Consider the following 14,388-nt stretch of genomic DNA (forward strand, 5'->3'; position numbering starts at 1 on the left):
TAATTTTAACTTATCTGTTGAAATGAATAGTATAGAAACTAAAGATGTTCCGGGTGCTTTTCTGAACAAAGTATATCTATGTTTTTGTAATGTTCATAATCTATTTCATTCTCTCCTAGATATAATACTTTGAATTCTACATTGTTATATAATGTAGAGATTCATTAGTAAATGTGACCTTTCAGATTGCATTCCATATAGAAGAATTTTAAGACTCCTTTTTTTTCTTAGTTTCTTTTATTATTTTATTTCTTTGGGATAAAATGGCAATATTATCTAATTTCAAGTTTTGTAAAGGTTATGCTATGTAAAGGCCTTTCTAAGGTGAAAATTTAATATACTGATGTCAAACTAACCTTTAATTCTATGAATTACATGTATTGTTACACTTATATTTTTGTAATCAACTTTTTAATAACTTTTTCATTTCTTGCATCAGAAGAATGAAAAATATGGAATACTTCACAAATTTTCATATCATCCTTGTGCAAGTGCTATGTTAATCTCTGTATTGTTGTAATTTGGGTAGACCTGCTGCTGAAGCATGTAATATCCTCTAAATTTAAGTACTTAATGATACAATCTTTATACAGGCATATATCCATTGTTGCCTATTTGTAACAAGGAACCCTTATTGTTCCTGAAAATGCTATTGATCTTATTTCTCTAAATTTCTGTGTACAGTGGGAAAAACTTATATAGTTTGGTCGATTGCTCACATTTACAATTTTTTGTCAGTGACTATTTCGTCATTTTCATTTTAAATTTGATCATACTTTGAAGCCTTTACAGCTAAGTCCAAAGGTGGTGGCTTTTCAAGTACTTATTTATCAACTGAGTTAGCTTTGTGGAGCTAATGGATTCAAAGTAAGCCTTGCTTAAGAGCTACTTCTAACTTTCTGCAGCTTAAAATTTCCCAAATGAGGTCTTGCTGGGACAAATGTCTACGTGAACTGTGAAGACTCAGGGTCTATGTTGAGGGGGCAGAATGATGCAGGCTCCAGCCTCGGGGTTATCTGAGGACTGTGTTTGGAATTAGGAAAGCTCTTGGAACGCCAGGCTACAGAGGGAAAATGTTCCCTCTCCCTATCTCAAAACATGTCACAGACTCCTGGGAGCTGAGGAAGTGGCTCTTCTCCTTGCTTAAGCATAGATTAACAGCTGGTCAAGCATTTTCCTGAGATTGGAGAAGTGGTTTGAGCTTGATCTAAAATAGTTTAGATAATAATATACCTAGACCTTCTCTCATAGGTTAAGTAAAAATGTATCTGTGGAAATTTTTTGTGTGAATGTTTTCTGACCAAATCTTGGCAAATATGATGCTTGCTAGTCTTTAAATACCCACTAACAATAAAGCACAGCATGCAGTGGCAATTGCTGTTTGCACTCTGCATCCCCTGTGTCCTGGTGATTTTGTGACCCTTACCTAGGGACCCCAACGCACTAGACATTGACACTGAACCTTTACCTTTCTTCCATGTAGGAACAGACCAACCAGAATATCTTACGCTGAAAGCATGGATTGTCTTACTGGATCAAAAATAATCTTAGTTACAAGGGATCATAGAGAGATGAACAGTTCAGACAGAATTGTTCAGAATAGAAGGTATTTTATCAAAACATAATAGTTTATTATACGTATCATTTCAAAAGTTGCTAAAGCCAAGAAAGTGAAAAAAATTGTTCATATGCATGATTACCTACTGTCCTGACCTGTCTATCATCCAACCAAGCAGGAACTTACACTACTGACATTCTATCACCAAATATTGCCATAGCTCCTGGAGAAGTCCATATGTTTCTCCTCGATATTAGGCCTTAAATTTGTAATGTTTTAATCACAGTGTTTCCTCTTGCCTCTAGGCTGCATATCTACAAATGGTAGAGCTTTAAGTCTAACTCTACCAAAAACTGAGGTAGAGATAATGGAATAATACTTTAAAACAGAGTTGCCTTTGATTCCCTAAACACAACACAACAATGCAAAACAATTTTTATATTATATGTACTTATATATTTTATATTTATATGTGCTGATTTTAAATTTTATACAGTGAATCTTACTAGAATTGATAATTTGACAAATATATTGACATTTATTCCCATAAATAGATTGGAATATAAATAATTAGGTTCAGAATATATATTAGAATATAAAAAGTATCAATGCAATATCTTCAGTATAAGCTTGTGATATCTTCTAAGTGTTCGTGGTCTTCTGAATAAACATGGTATAATAACAGTATTGTTTTCTGCTAATCTATAAGGGATTTTATTATGATGCTCTGTTTATTGTTTTAACTTGCTGGTCCCAAAGTGTTTTTCTCCATATTTCTAAAGCATTCTTACTGATTATACCCAAATTTTGCTGATATGATGTCTAAAAGCTATTATTCTTCTGCAGGACCCACGGATCCTAGGATAACAGGTCCCAGTTATCTGCATCATCAGATAACAAGGGCATGACTTCTCACATAGGCCCATGCAACATGCCAACAGAAAATAATTAAAGACTCATCTCAATTTCTCATTTCCTATAATATTTCAGGGCCCCAATTGCTTACAAGAATTAGCAGTAATCAATTGTGAAATGCAAGGCAACTTAAAATGAAAGATGAGATCACAAAATCTGAGAGAAAGTACTGTAATTCAAACTTTCAATTTACAGATGACCAGCCCATATGAGTGAACAAAATCACAAATGAACAACGTCATTTTTAATACCTTTCTCCTAATGATGAATGAAAGATTTCAGTGCAGCCAAAAAAATAGTTTCTGGAATGATAGATCATAATTGGTCTACCAAGACTAGGAAAACTTGATTTAGAGGTCAAATATAATTTAGAAAAACATTAATTGAGAATACCCTTAGTGCTTCAAAACACTGGTACTTCAGTAAAACTTGGTTCTGTAGTATAAAAATGTCATTCTCAAACCAATGTAACCTACATTTAATCTCCTGAAAGTATATTCCTTTTCAAATAAACTTTTAAAAATCATATTCACCAAAATAACACTTGACAAGTAGATGATAGTGACATTACAAGGTTTTCAAGTGTAGGGAGCAAGTTACAATAGAGTTGATTTACGTACCCAGCACTAATACCAAACAAGTTCAACCATTCATTAAAGTGCAGAAATACTACCCCCCACCATTTGTGTTGTTCAGTAGGGGCCTTCCAGAAATGTGTTTAATGGATCAGCCTCCCATAATTCAAACCCAAATATTAGCTAATAAAGTAAATTTCATCACATAAGAAGGTACATTTTAAAGTCACTAATAGTTGCCTTATCATGTGTTGCCTTATCATATATTTTCCCTATCTGTCTAACATAGTAAGAAATATGACTTTAAGTCTTGAATATGGGTACTGATGAGAGATTTGACAAACAAAAAATCTGTCTTCTATTTCTATCATATTCCTCTAAGTAGTAAATTTTAGTTTTCTTCTTTTTCCAAAACTTATAGGTAGTAGAATATTTACATAGGATAATGTAAAATAAAATAATCACATACCATTGCACAAAGCCATTTATAAAACCTGGTAGGAATAAATTCTAGGCCATTTTTAAACGTTCCTTTTGACTAAAAATTAATCTTCCAAATGAACGAGAATAAAATCATGTCTAAGTGCTTCACATTTCCAGTCTTGCACATTGTTATTGCAGATGAATGAATTATGGAAATATAAGCTGACATCAGTTGCCTATATATTCTCCATGCTGGCTGAGACTTAGAATTTGCACAGCACATGAAAACAGGTGCAATGACTGGCTTCTTACATCAGGGTGAATTTTTGGCATTGCTGGGCTTTGAACTCAGGGCCTAGGAGCCCAACTGCCCAATCGGTCCACGTGATCACACCAGACGTTGAGCCACTAAGGAGATGGGCTTTTCCCAGGGACTGAGATCGAGCCACAGGGAGGCCAAAATAGTGCTCAATGCATCATTTAAACATGGGATGTATGTTCACATCTGTGTGGGGACTGCATCGTGCATTGAGTGTACTTATTGTGTTTATTTTGTATACTATTCATGGATTATTGTGTATTTTCTCATGTATATGATGACAGGTATAACTGGGCTGACATGGATAACAACTTATTCCCATGACCACAGGGTGGCCCATGCATTCTCCATCCTAGCTGAGACCCAAGACTTGCAGAGGAAAGGAAAACATATGCAACCATTGGCGTCTTACATCAAGATGAATCTTTTGGCAGGGCTGGGATCTGAACTCGGGGCCTAGCAGGCCCAATTGGTGAATGAGTCCATATGAGCACAACAGCCTGTGAGCGACAAAGGAGCTAGGCATTCCCAGTACCTGAATTTGAGCCCCCCTGGGGGGAGAGTGGGGAGCACAATAGTCATCCATTCATAAGTAGAAGGTAGAATGCAAATAAGTATATATTTGTATAGAGTAGGATTGATGGTGACTTGTGATGGAAACCAATCTGTGTGTACCTATATTTCGATATTTTCTGATGCATTCATTTCATGTCTGTGATGATTATTGTCATGCTTCATTAACTCTTCTTTACAAATAATCTATACCCCATGAGTCTTGCGTATCATTTCCTACTGCATCATGCACAAACTACTGATTCAAGGATGAGATCGATCACATGCCATGACTCTTCCTAGGTCCAGAAACAAGTATCTCAGGATCTCCCGCCATTCCCTCCTCCTAGGGGGACTGAATTCAAGCCTCAGTCCTGGAAAAGTTACTCCTTATATACATCTTAACAATAAGATTTGTACTTCCGTTCAGATGTTCAGTCCATATTGTGTTTGGTGCGTTTATTCATTTTAATTCTTTTTATTAATTTATTTACCACTTATTTTATTGACTCTGATGACACTTAAACCATTTATTACATTGTTTACATCCTATGATATAGAATCTAGATTTTAGATGTATGTGATCTCCATCATGCCTGGCAGTGCTAGAATCGGATCTCAGGGCCTAGCAGGCCCAATTCATGAAGGGTGAGTTTGAGCATGGGAGCCTCTAGTCAATGAAGCTGTCAAGTGATTCCCACGGGCTGAGATTGACCCCCAGTTTTGGCCAAAACAGCAATACATGGATAGGCAGACGGTGATATACAAAGAAATATATATTGTTAAAGAGTGCCAGAGCCGTCTATCTATGATTGAATGACACCTACTACGTTCCTACCAACTCTTAGGTATTTATTATACCACCATTGAAGGAATATTATTCTTTTAATGCTTAATAAACTATACACTAAGATCAATCAGCATTCTTGGACTATTGCATCCAATTTTAGACTAGACGGATGCATGAACTACTCTTTCAATGGATATTCCCATGCATAGGAATGAGTCTCTTGTGATCTCCTGCCATTGGTGTCAGGACTGGGATTTGAACCCAGTGCCTATGTCCACAGGTTGTCCTATGGCTTCACTGATAGCCCACAAGCCATCAGCAATGGCAGGTCATATCTACTTTGCAGCCATGTCATTCAAACCCAGGATGGTCACTGTGCAAAGAAAAAAATAATAAAACCCCAGACCCCTGAAGGTTGCCACTTTTTCTGCTTTCCAGTTTTTTTTCGAGAAAGTCCCCTGGGCCTAGGATCTTAGGATCAGCTATGGTTCTGGAGGCTGCAACCAAGCCGAGAGAGATCTAAGCTGAGACAGAGTTTCCATGACCTGAGTTCAAGCCCCATGGTTGGCCAAAAGAAAAAAATGAAAAAGAATAAAGAAAACATAATTATTTAACTAAATTAAAAAAATAAAGCTACCTAGTTTGGAATTTCTGCTAGTTTTATTTCCTAGCCTGGGATTTGAACTCAGGGTCTTGGTAAATCTGTAGCAATGTGAGGGAAGATTTGCTACTACTTGAGTTCAAACCTTGTGCCAACCAAAAGTGAAACCTAAGTCACTGACCTAAGCAGGGGGAGGTAGTTGTGGCAATGGGAGGGAAGGTATAGTAGGGGGAAAACAAAGGAGGAGGTAACAATGCTCAATGTGAAATTTACTCATTACCTTGGTCCTGTAAAATATTTTTACAATAAAAAACGAACAAAGACAAACAATGTAGTTCTCATAGAAGCATTTTGGAGGTAAGGGAAGGATGTCTGAGTGAATAGCTGTACAAAATTCTACACTTTTTAAAATGTTCAGTATGGAACTGAATAAACATAACTGCTTCCATTAAAAAATTATGTCAGTGTCTTGGAACTGGGGCCAGTATTTCTGCCATTGCTAGGATTTGAGCTCAACGTCCAGGTAACTATTTTGCATCATGGGTGAAGGCGAAGCTCACTGTCCATGAGGAAAGAAATTCAGGCTAGAGTACCCAGGGCCTGAATGAAGGCCCTGAAATGGAAAAAATATCTCTATACATGTGTAATATATGATATATATATATACTTACATATGTATGTTAATTTCATATTATGATTCAGGTGGATCAGTGGTAGAGCACTTGCCTTGCATGCCTGAGTCCCTGGGTTCGATTCCTCAGCACCACAAAAGCAAAAAGAAAAAATCCGGAAGTAGAGCTGTGGTTCAAGTGGTAGAGTGCTAGCCTTGAGCTGAAGATCTGAGGAACAGCACCCAGGCCCAGAGTTCAAGCCACACAACCGGACCCCCACAGAAAAAGAATGATTTTGAATTTTATTTTCCTTTGATTCATTTATTTATTGATTACTGTATTTAGTATTTTTATACACATAATATTTATTACATTTTGCACAACTATTATAAATTTATACCCAATAATTGAGGACATTGACTCATTTTCATTAATATTTTATTAAGTGTTGAAACATAATACATAAGTAAATGGAAGCATTTGTCACAGTCTTTACATGATTAGAGTCTCTCACAAGTATGAGCTTTGTCTTATTTATCTTTGGAAACTTTCTATCGGGTTTTCTTTAGATGATTTATACTCAGAAGCCTTTTCTTGAGGATAGGCAAGTGAGGTATAAAATTGTGAGGGTGGGGCTAGAAATGTGGCTTAGTGGTAAAGTGCTTGCTCAGCATGCATGAATGCCAGGGTTTGAATCCTCAGTGCCACATACTCAGAAAAAGCCAGAAGCTATGGAGTAGCTCAAGTGGCTAGCCTTGAGAAAAAGAGCTCAGAGAGAGTACCCAGGCCCCAAAATCAAGCCCAGGACTGTCTAAAACCATAGGCCAGATGCCAGTGGCTCATAAGTGGAACCGTAGCTTCTCGGGAGTCTGAGAGCTGAAGACCACAGTCCAAAGGAAAGCCTGTTAGATTCTTATCTCCAGTGAACCACCAAAAGAACCCATCTGGCATTTTGGATTAAGTGCTACAGTGTTCACCTTGAGCTGAAGGGCTCAGGGTCAGTGCCCAGGCTAGAGTTCGAGACACACAACTGGAAAAAGAGTGAGGGTTAATTAAAATACTTTTCCTATTTGCTAATTACAAGAACATTCTTTGGAACATGAACACTGATGCCCACCAGAAATGGACTCAGAGCTCAAGGTTCAAGTGTAGCACATACATATGCCTATCCTCTCAGACTATAGCATTGTAATATTGTTTCCTACAGGGTTCTTAAAGGTCCAAGGTTAAAAGGCTTAATATGCTACACAAGCCCTTTGTGATAAGCAGTTGACTTGTATTGTCAATGTCATTACAGTTCTGAACCTAGCAGAGCACAAGTAGGTCATACCCATCACCCTAGCTCAGGAGGCTGAGGTCTCAGGATCACAGGGTGAAGCCAGCCAGGGCAGGAAATCTATGACAAAATGACTTCCACTTCTGAAAGGTCAGATATTCAAGAGCTTCGTGTGTCTCCCTTGGTGATGAGAAATTACTTGCACATTAAATGTTCTTATAGTACTTGAGCTATAGAAGAAGGAAAGAACCATTATTGACCTATCCTGGATTCAGATGAAGTTCTCAGGATCCAAGCCCTAGCTGTGTTAGCAGGAAGAACTCCAGTGTAACTCTGTAATAGAAGGACAGAAAACAGTTTAAAAAACCAGTCTAGGTGCAGAGACCAGGCCTACAGGATTAGGAGGCAGAACGTACACACTCAACAGGGAAGTGAACTGCAAAACCACTTCATTTATTCCAGGCACAACCAGCATTGGGGAAAACCTGTAAAATTTGTTAAAGTTACACCAGGGTCAGGCTTTACTCGGCCTCTTCAAACAATGACTAATGAACCTTCCTCCCTCATGTGAAGGGAGCCTCAGGCTACCTTTAGGTTACCAATAGAGAGCCAGTTTAGTGGGGGAGAGGGGAGGAGCAGAGTAGAGAAACCCTGCTCTCTGGTCTTAGGGAGTGGGTTTTTGATTCTCCATCTATCAGATTTGAAGACCCATCTACCTCTGCCAGTCCATTCTCCTTCCTTAATTCTCCACATAATTAATGCAAATCCCCAGACTAACTAGAGGCAGGACTGTTTCTATTTTGTCTCCAAGCACATGATTTAGAACCTAGTTCTGCCCTCTTGACTATGGGCCCTTGGTTGCCTGAGAAGTGGGAAAGAGACAGTCTTCCTGCTCTGTGGTTATGTGAAGGCACACTGCAAAAGGCCTCCTGACTGGGAAGTGTTCCCTTCTTTCCTCTTGACGTCCAAAGATTAAACTATCATATTTCTTTCTTTCTTTCTTTCTTTCTTTCTTTCTTTCTTTCTTTCTTTCTTTCTTTCTTTCTTTCTTTCTTTCTTTCTTTCTTTCTTTCTTTCTTTCTTTCTTTCTTTCTTTCTTTCTTTCTTTCTTCCTATCTACCTACCTACCTAGGTATCTCTTTGCCAGGTCTTGGGTTGAACTTAAGGCCTGGGCACTGTCTGTAGCACTCTACTACTTGAACCACAACACCAATTCTGGCCTTTTCTGTGTATGTGCTCCTGAGGAATCGTACCCAGGGCTTCTTGCATGCTAGGAAAGCACTCTCTCACTAATCCACATTCCCAGCCCCCTCATAAGTATGCTACCATTACATAAGTATGCTACCATTTTACTTCCTCAAGTTTAATTTTCTGAAGACTGGTTACTTCTAAGAAACCCTATCTTGTGTACCCCTGCCTGATTTGTGACTGTTCCTGCATTGTCCTCATAATAAAATGTAAATAAATACTGCTGAGATCTTCAGTGTGCATCATATAAGGACACAGGCCTGGAACCCTGGAAGAGAAAGACATGAAGAGGATGATGCAGTAGGCGCAAGGATCATATCTGAAAAATAAATAAATAAATAAATAAAAGCATCATTGCATACAGTGTGTTTGAACTCATGGAGGTAATATACACACATAAGTAAGTAGGGCACTGATTCATAAACTTGGCCTTCTCTTTTTGAAAACGTTTTTGAGGCTATCCCATGGCTTAAACTCAGGGCCTGATGCGTTCCTCAGCTGTTTTTCCCAAGGCTGAGGCTTTACCACCGCCACAGCTCCACGTCCAGCCATCTGGTCGTTAATCGGACATAAGTGCCTCCCAGGCTTTCCAGCCTGGTCTAGCCTGTTTCATCTGCTTGACTTTCTCTCTCAAAGCCCCATTTCTACCTTCTGGTCCACTGCTTCACTTCTGGTTTTCTGGTGGTTTATTGGACATAAGAGTCTCACAGACTTCCTGCTCAGGCTGACTTTGAAGGGTGATCTCTCAAAAAGGTTTCAAGCGGCTTTCCTCAGGGATTCACCAAGGAACACCTCCACACAAACCTGGAGTCTAAATCTCGAGAGACACTAGAAAAGTGATGCATGAAGATGCTTCTAGTATATTCTAGATACTTAAGGTTGGAGAGACACAACACTCCTAATTATTAGATCATTTTATAGGCAAAAGAAGCAACGCAGACAATATAAGGATCGCTCTAGCTTTTGGTCCTCCCATCTTGAGACAGTAAGTTGCTGTAGCTCAATGCTAACTGACAGAGCTGGTATGTCCTGTGGACATTTGCACAGAAATTCTATGACATTCATTTCTCACTTTTGGTTTCAAACCTATGAACAGATGGTAAGATGAGGAAGCAAAATCCTTCTTAGAGAAAGCAAGTATAAAGGACATTGGGTAGTTAACTTATAAATTCATAAGACTGGTATGACCCTGTTAAGAAGTCAGGTTTCCAGATTAAAAAATGAAGAAGAAAAGAAAGAAGGTGCCAGTGGCTTCTCATTGTAATCGGAGCTCCTCAGGAGTCTGAGATGTAGAGAATCAGAGTTTGAATCCAGCCAGCATAGGAAAGTCTATGACAATGTTATTTCTAAGAGATCACAGAAAAACCCAGAAGTGGGGTTTTGACTCAAGGTTAATGCACTACCCTTTAGCAAAAGGATCTCAGGAACAATGCCTAGGCTCATAGTTCAACACCAGGACCTGCCCCCTCAAAAATAACCTGTACCTCCATATCTTTGTATATGTATGTATGCATTCCTATAGGTGAAGCTCCAGAGTAGTTACCATGAATGGCACCAAGCTAGAAAATTTGTATCCAATAAAATGATTTCATAACAGAGACTGATTTCATGAAAGTGCATGTTCTGCGGCTGCCCTCACTGTTTCCAGTATAGCCTGAGGGTTTCTCTGCATCCCAGGCCTGCTGGAAGAAGTCTCTCTCATTGTCTGGACAGGCAGACAAAAGGCCTCACTTCTGTACAGCTACGTAACAAACAACTCCATCTGTGTCAGATTGTGAGAATGAGTGTGAGTGGGCTCCGAAGGTCAGGATAAAGGTCTAATTTTAGCCCAATCTATTTCTTTCCCCAGTGCTCTGGTTTGACAGGAAGCCATTTGTGCCACCTCCCGTGGCAGGCCAAGTCCTGTGCACTTATCCTGCCATTGTGAGACTATATTCCGGTGTTCAGATACAGTGCTCAATATAATTCAGCAGTCCTTCTGGCAGACAACTGGGGCACTGAAACTCATGAAATGTTTCATTGAGGATGATGATGGGCATATGATGTCTCTCCTAGGTTTCTGGAACCTTGGGAAATCCAAGCACATATCTGATATCACAAAGCTTCCTGTCATCTAGGGCTGTTAAGCTCTTCAGGTTTTGAAACATTTGACCTCTCCAAGTTGGGCCCTGGCTGGCTAGGTTGGGGGTAGAAAGCAGTGCTGGGGTGCTGACCATGAGCTCAGTGTAGAAGCCCGGTGCTTTACCATTTTGTCTAACAGCATCACTTCTAGTCTGTGAGTGTGTGTGTGTGTGTGTGTGTGTGTGTGTGTGTGTGTGTGTGTGTGTGTGTGTGTGAGCCCGCGTGTGCACAGGAGGTTGAACTCAGGTCCTGATCACTGTACCTATTTTCTCTTGTACAAGGATACCCCTCTCCCACTTGAGCAACAGAGACACTTCAGGCTTCTTTTTAGTGATATGTTCCTGAGAAATCAAACCCAGGGTTTCATATATGCAAAGCAATCTACACTCTACACATTCCCAGCCCTCTACTTCAGGTTTGTTAGTTTGTTTCTGTCTTTTCTTTATTGTTGTAGGAGTTGAAATCTGGGCCTGGGTACTGTCCTTGAACTCTTCTCCTCAACTCTTGTGCTCTACCACTTGAGCCAAACACCACTTCAGCTTTTTTGGGGGTCCATCGGTGCTAAGTGTCTCAAGGACTTTCCTGCCCAGGCTAGCTTTGAACTATGATCCTCAGATCTCATCCTCCTGTGTAGCTAGCATGACAGACATGAGCAACAAGCACCCAGATTCCACTTCAGGTTTCTTAGTGGTGAATTGGAAATAATAGGCTCATGGAGATGATTGGAGATAATAGGCTTTTGTGTCTGGGATAGTTTGGAACCCAGATCTCAGCTTTCTGAGACGGCAGGATGACAGACTTTAGCTATAGACCCCTAGGCTGTGGCCTCTGCTATAAGGGGATCCATATCTCCACATGGTAGAGCGTTAGTCATAAGCCCAAGAGGTAAGGGCCAGCACCGAGACCATGAGTTCAAGGTTCATGACTGAGAAAAAACAAAACAAAACAATTGTCTGCAGGAGATAACTTACTAGTCTTCAGTAATACATCTTTGTCCCTGCCATGGGGACATAAATGAGCCTCAGTATTCTGGTCTGCATAATCATCTCAGTTGTGGAGATCTTATAAGGACCCGAAGAAAGAATGCACCCTGTGAAGGACACAGCACATTGCACTCTTTGCATGACTCAGCACACAGCATCCTTTGAAAGACTCAGCACACAGCACCCAATGCAGGATGCAGCAAACTGCACCCTGTGAAGGACTCAGCACCTAGCTCTATTCCACAAGCTTTCATTAGAATTAGGGTGATTTTATCAGTATCACCATTCTTTGAGGAACAGTTCACAAACCACAAAAGTTCACATCTAATGGTTTAGTGTGGTGTTTTTTTTTTTTTTTGCGGGGGGGAGGTTAGCCATGGGGCTTGAACTCAAAACATGAGGATACTATTCTAGTAACATTTGATCAAGACTAGAGCTCTACCACTTCAAGCCATATATCAAAGATTCTAGCAGACTTCCTGCCAAGTTTTAAAGGCCCTGAGCAAACAGGATATGGGGATAAGCCAGGGTAACCAGGATGATGGGGATAACCCATGGATCTGGGTTACAGCAGTTTACATCTGGCTAAGTCAGGTTAGGTGGAAGCTGTCAGTCCCAGACTCCTAGATTACCCTGTGATGAGGTATTTGAAGTCCTGTCCTTCTTGCCCTTCTATAGTTGCAGTTAAAACATTCTACTTTTTTTTGGCGGCAGTCCTGGGGCTTGAGTATGCGCTTTAACCCTGTTCCTAAGCGTTTGTGCTCAAGGCTAGCACACAATTGAATGAAAGACAGCAGAACTTCTGGGTTTTCTGTTTATGTGCACTGAGGAATCTAACCCAGTGTTTCATGCTTCCTCGGTGAATATTCAACCACTGAGCCCCAGGAGTGAATGAGATATAAATAGATAGAGATTGTTGTATAAAAATATTATATACACAAAAAGAGAGATGTCTGCATATTATTAAATTATAGATAGTATTACCACCAATTATTAGGTATTAAATTATGTCTCCATTTAATGACGTGTCCCAGTTAACAATTAATAAAGCATTAATTAAAATTACTCAATATCCTGTTATTGTTTATCACATATGTACGTACATTCCTACTATAATTATGTATTTTATAGAATGAGACATATTCCTATATATTATTAAATTATGCATCGTGTGTTACTACCAATTATTAGGTATTTGTGTTTCCATGAAATTTTTATTCTGTTAATGCTTAATAAAATATTAAACTTAATCCACGTCCTATAATTTTTGTGTCTAATTTTATCCTAGAATGATTCCCTACTAATTCAATCTGTTTTTCATTTATTGTAATGACAATTCTTCCACCTACGACATTTTTTACATTTATTACATCCTATTACATAGCATATAGATTTGCATCTGAATTATACATCCCACCTGTCACCGCCACTTTCAAAGAAAAAGAAAACATGTTTCACTCTCGGCTTCTCACATCTGAACTCACAGTCTACAAAGCCCAATTCATTAATGGGTAAGTGTCAGCATGCCAGCCTGGAGCATATTAAGCTGACTAGCATTTCCAGCACCTGAGATTGAGCCCTATGAGTTGACAAAATAAGAACACATTGATATGCAGATTGTAGTACACAAATAAATATAGATCATTTTACAGTGCCGGAGATGTCTACACATTATTCAGCTATATGGGCTACATTCCTGCCAATTCTTGGGTGTTTATTATGCCTTCATGTAATTAATATTATTGTTTTCAGCCTTAATGAATTGTTAATTAAATCAACCACTGTCCTGAAACTATAGCATACATGTAATTAATAGTATTCTTTGAATGTGTCAAAAAGCATTCATTAAAATCAATTGGCCTCCTAAAATCACTCTAATTGTATAGAAGTATTCAGAAATAACTAATTCAACCTTGCTATTCATAATCTTCCATCGGTATTCCTATGACTAGGAATGAGACTCTTAGATCTCTTAGGGGTCAGGACCAGGCATCAAACACAGGGCCTATGTTGGTGTGTTGGCCTATGGCTTCCCTGGTAGCCTGCCAGCTTTCAGCAATGCCAGGTTACCAACATTTTTCAACCGTGTCATTCAGACCCAGTATGGTCACCTAGCAAAGAAAAAAATGTAAAATTGGCAGCCATCTGCAAATTGCCAGGGTTTTTTCTGTTTTGCATTAATTTTTTTTTCCTGTCAGCCATTGGGACCCAGGAACCCAGATTCGGCTATGGGTCCAGTGGCTGCACCCCAGCCTAGAGTGAACAAACCTGAGGCAGAACTGCCACTACCTGAGTTCAAGCTCAGTGCTTGACAAAATAAAAATACATACAGGAGTTCCAGGAAGATGGCAGAGGAGAAGCTGGAAGCTAAACAAGCTCTCGCATAGAAAGCAGTTTTAGTGCTCCAGTGAACAGT

The 14,388-nt window shown here is 39.3% G+C and overlaps 1 pseudogene; it reads right to left on the reverse strand.

The window, feature by feature from the left end:
* Positions 1-446: 446 nt before the first annotated feature.
* Positions 447-546, reverse strand: LOC138825529 (U6 spliceosomal RNA; annotated as a pseudogene).
* Between the last annotated feature and the right edge of the window lie 13,842 nt (positions 547-14,388).

This window comes from Dipodomys merriami, unplaced genomic scaffold (assembly GCF_024711535.1).
Source record: "Dipodomys merriami isolate MVZ:Mamm:240054 unplaced genomic scaffold, mDipMer1.0.p SCAF_1376, whole genome shotgun sequence".
NCBI classification, from domain to species: Eukaryota; Metazoa; Chordata; class Mammalia; order Rodentia; family Heteromyidae; genus Dipodomys; species Dipodomys merriami.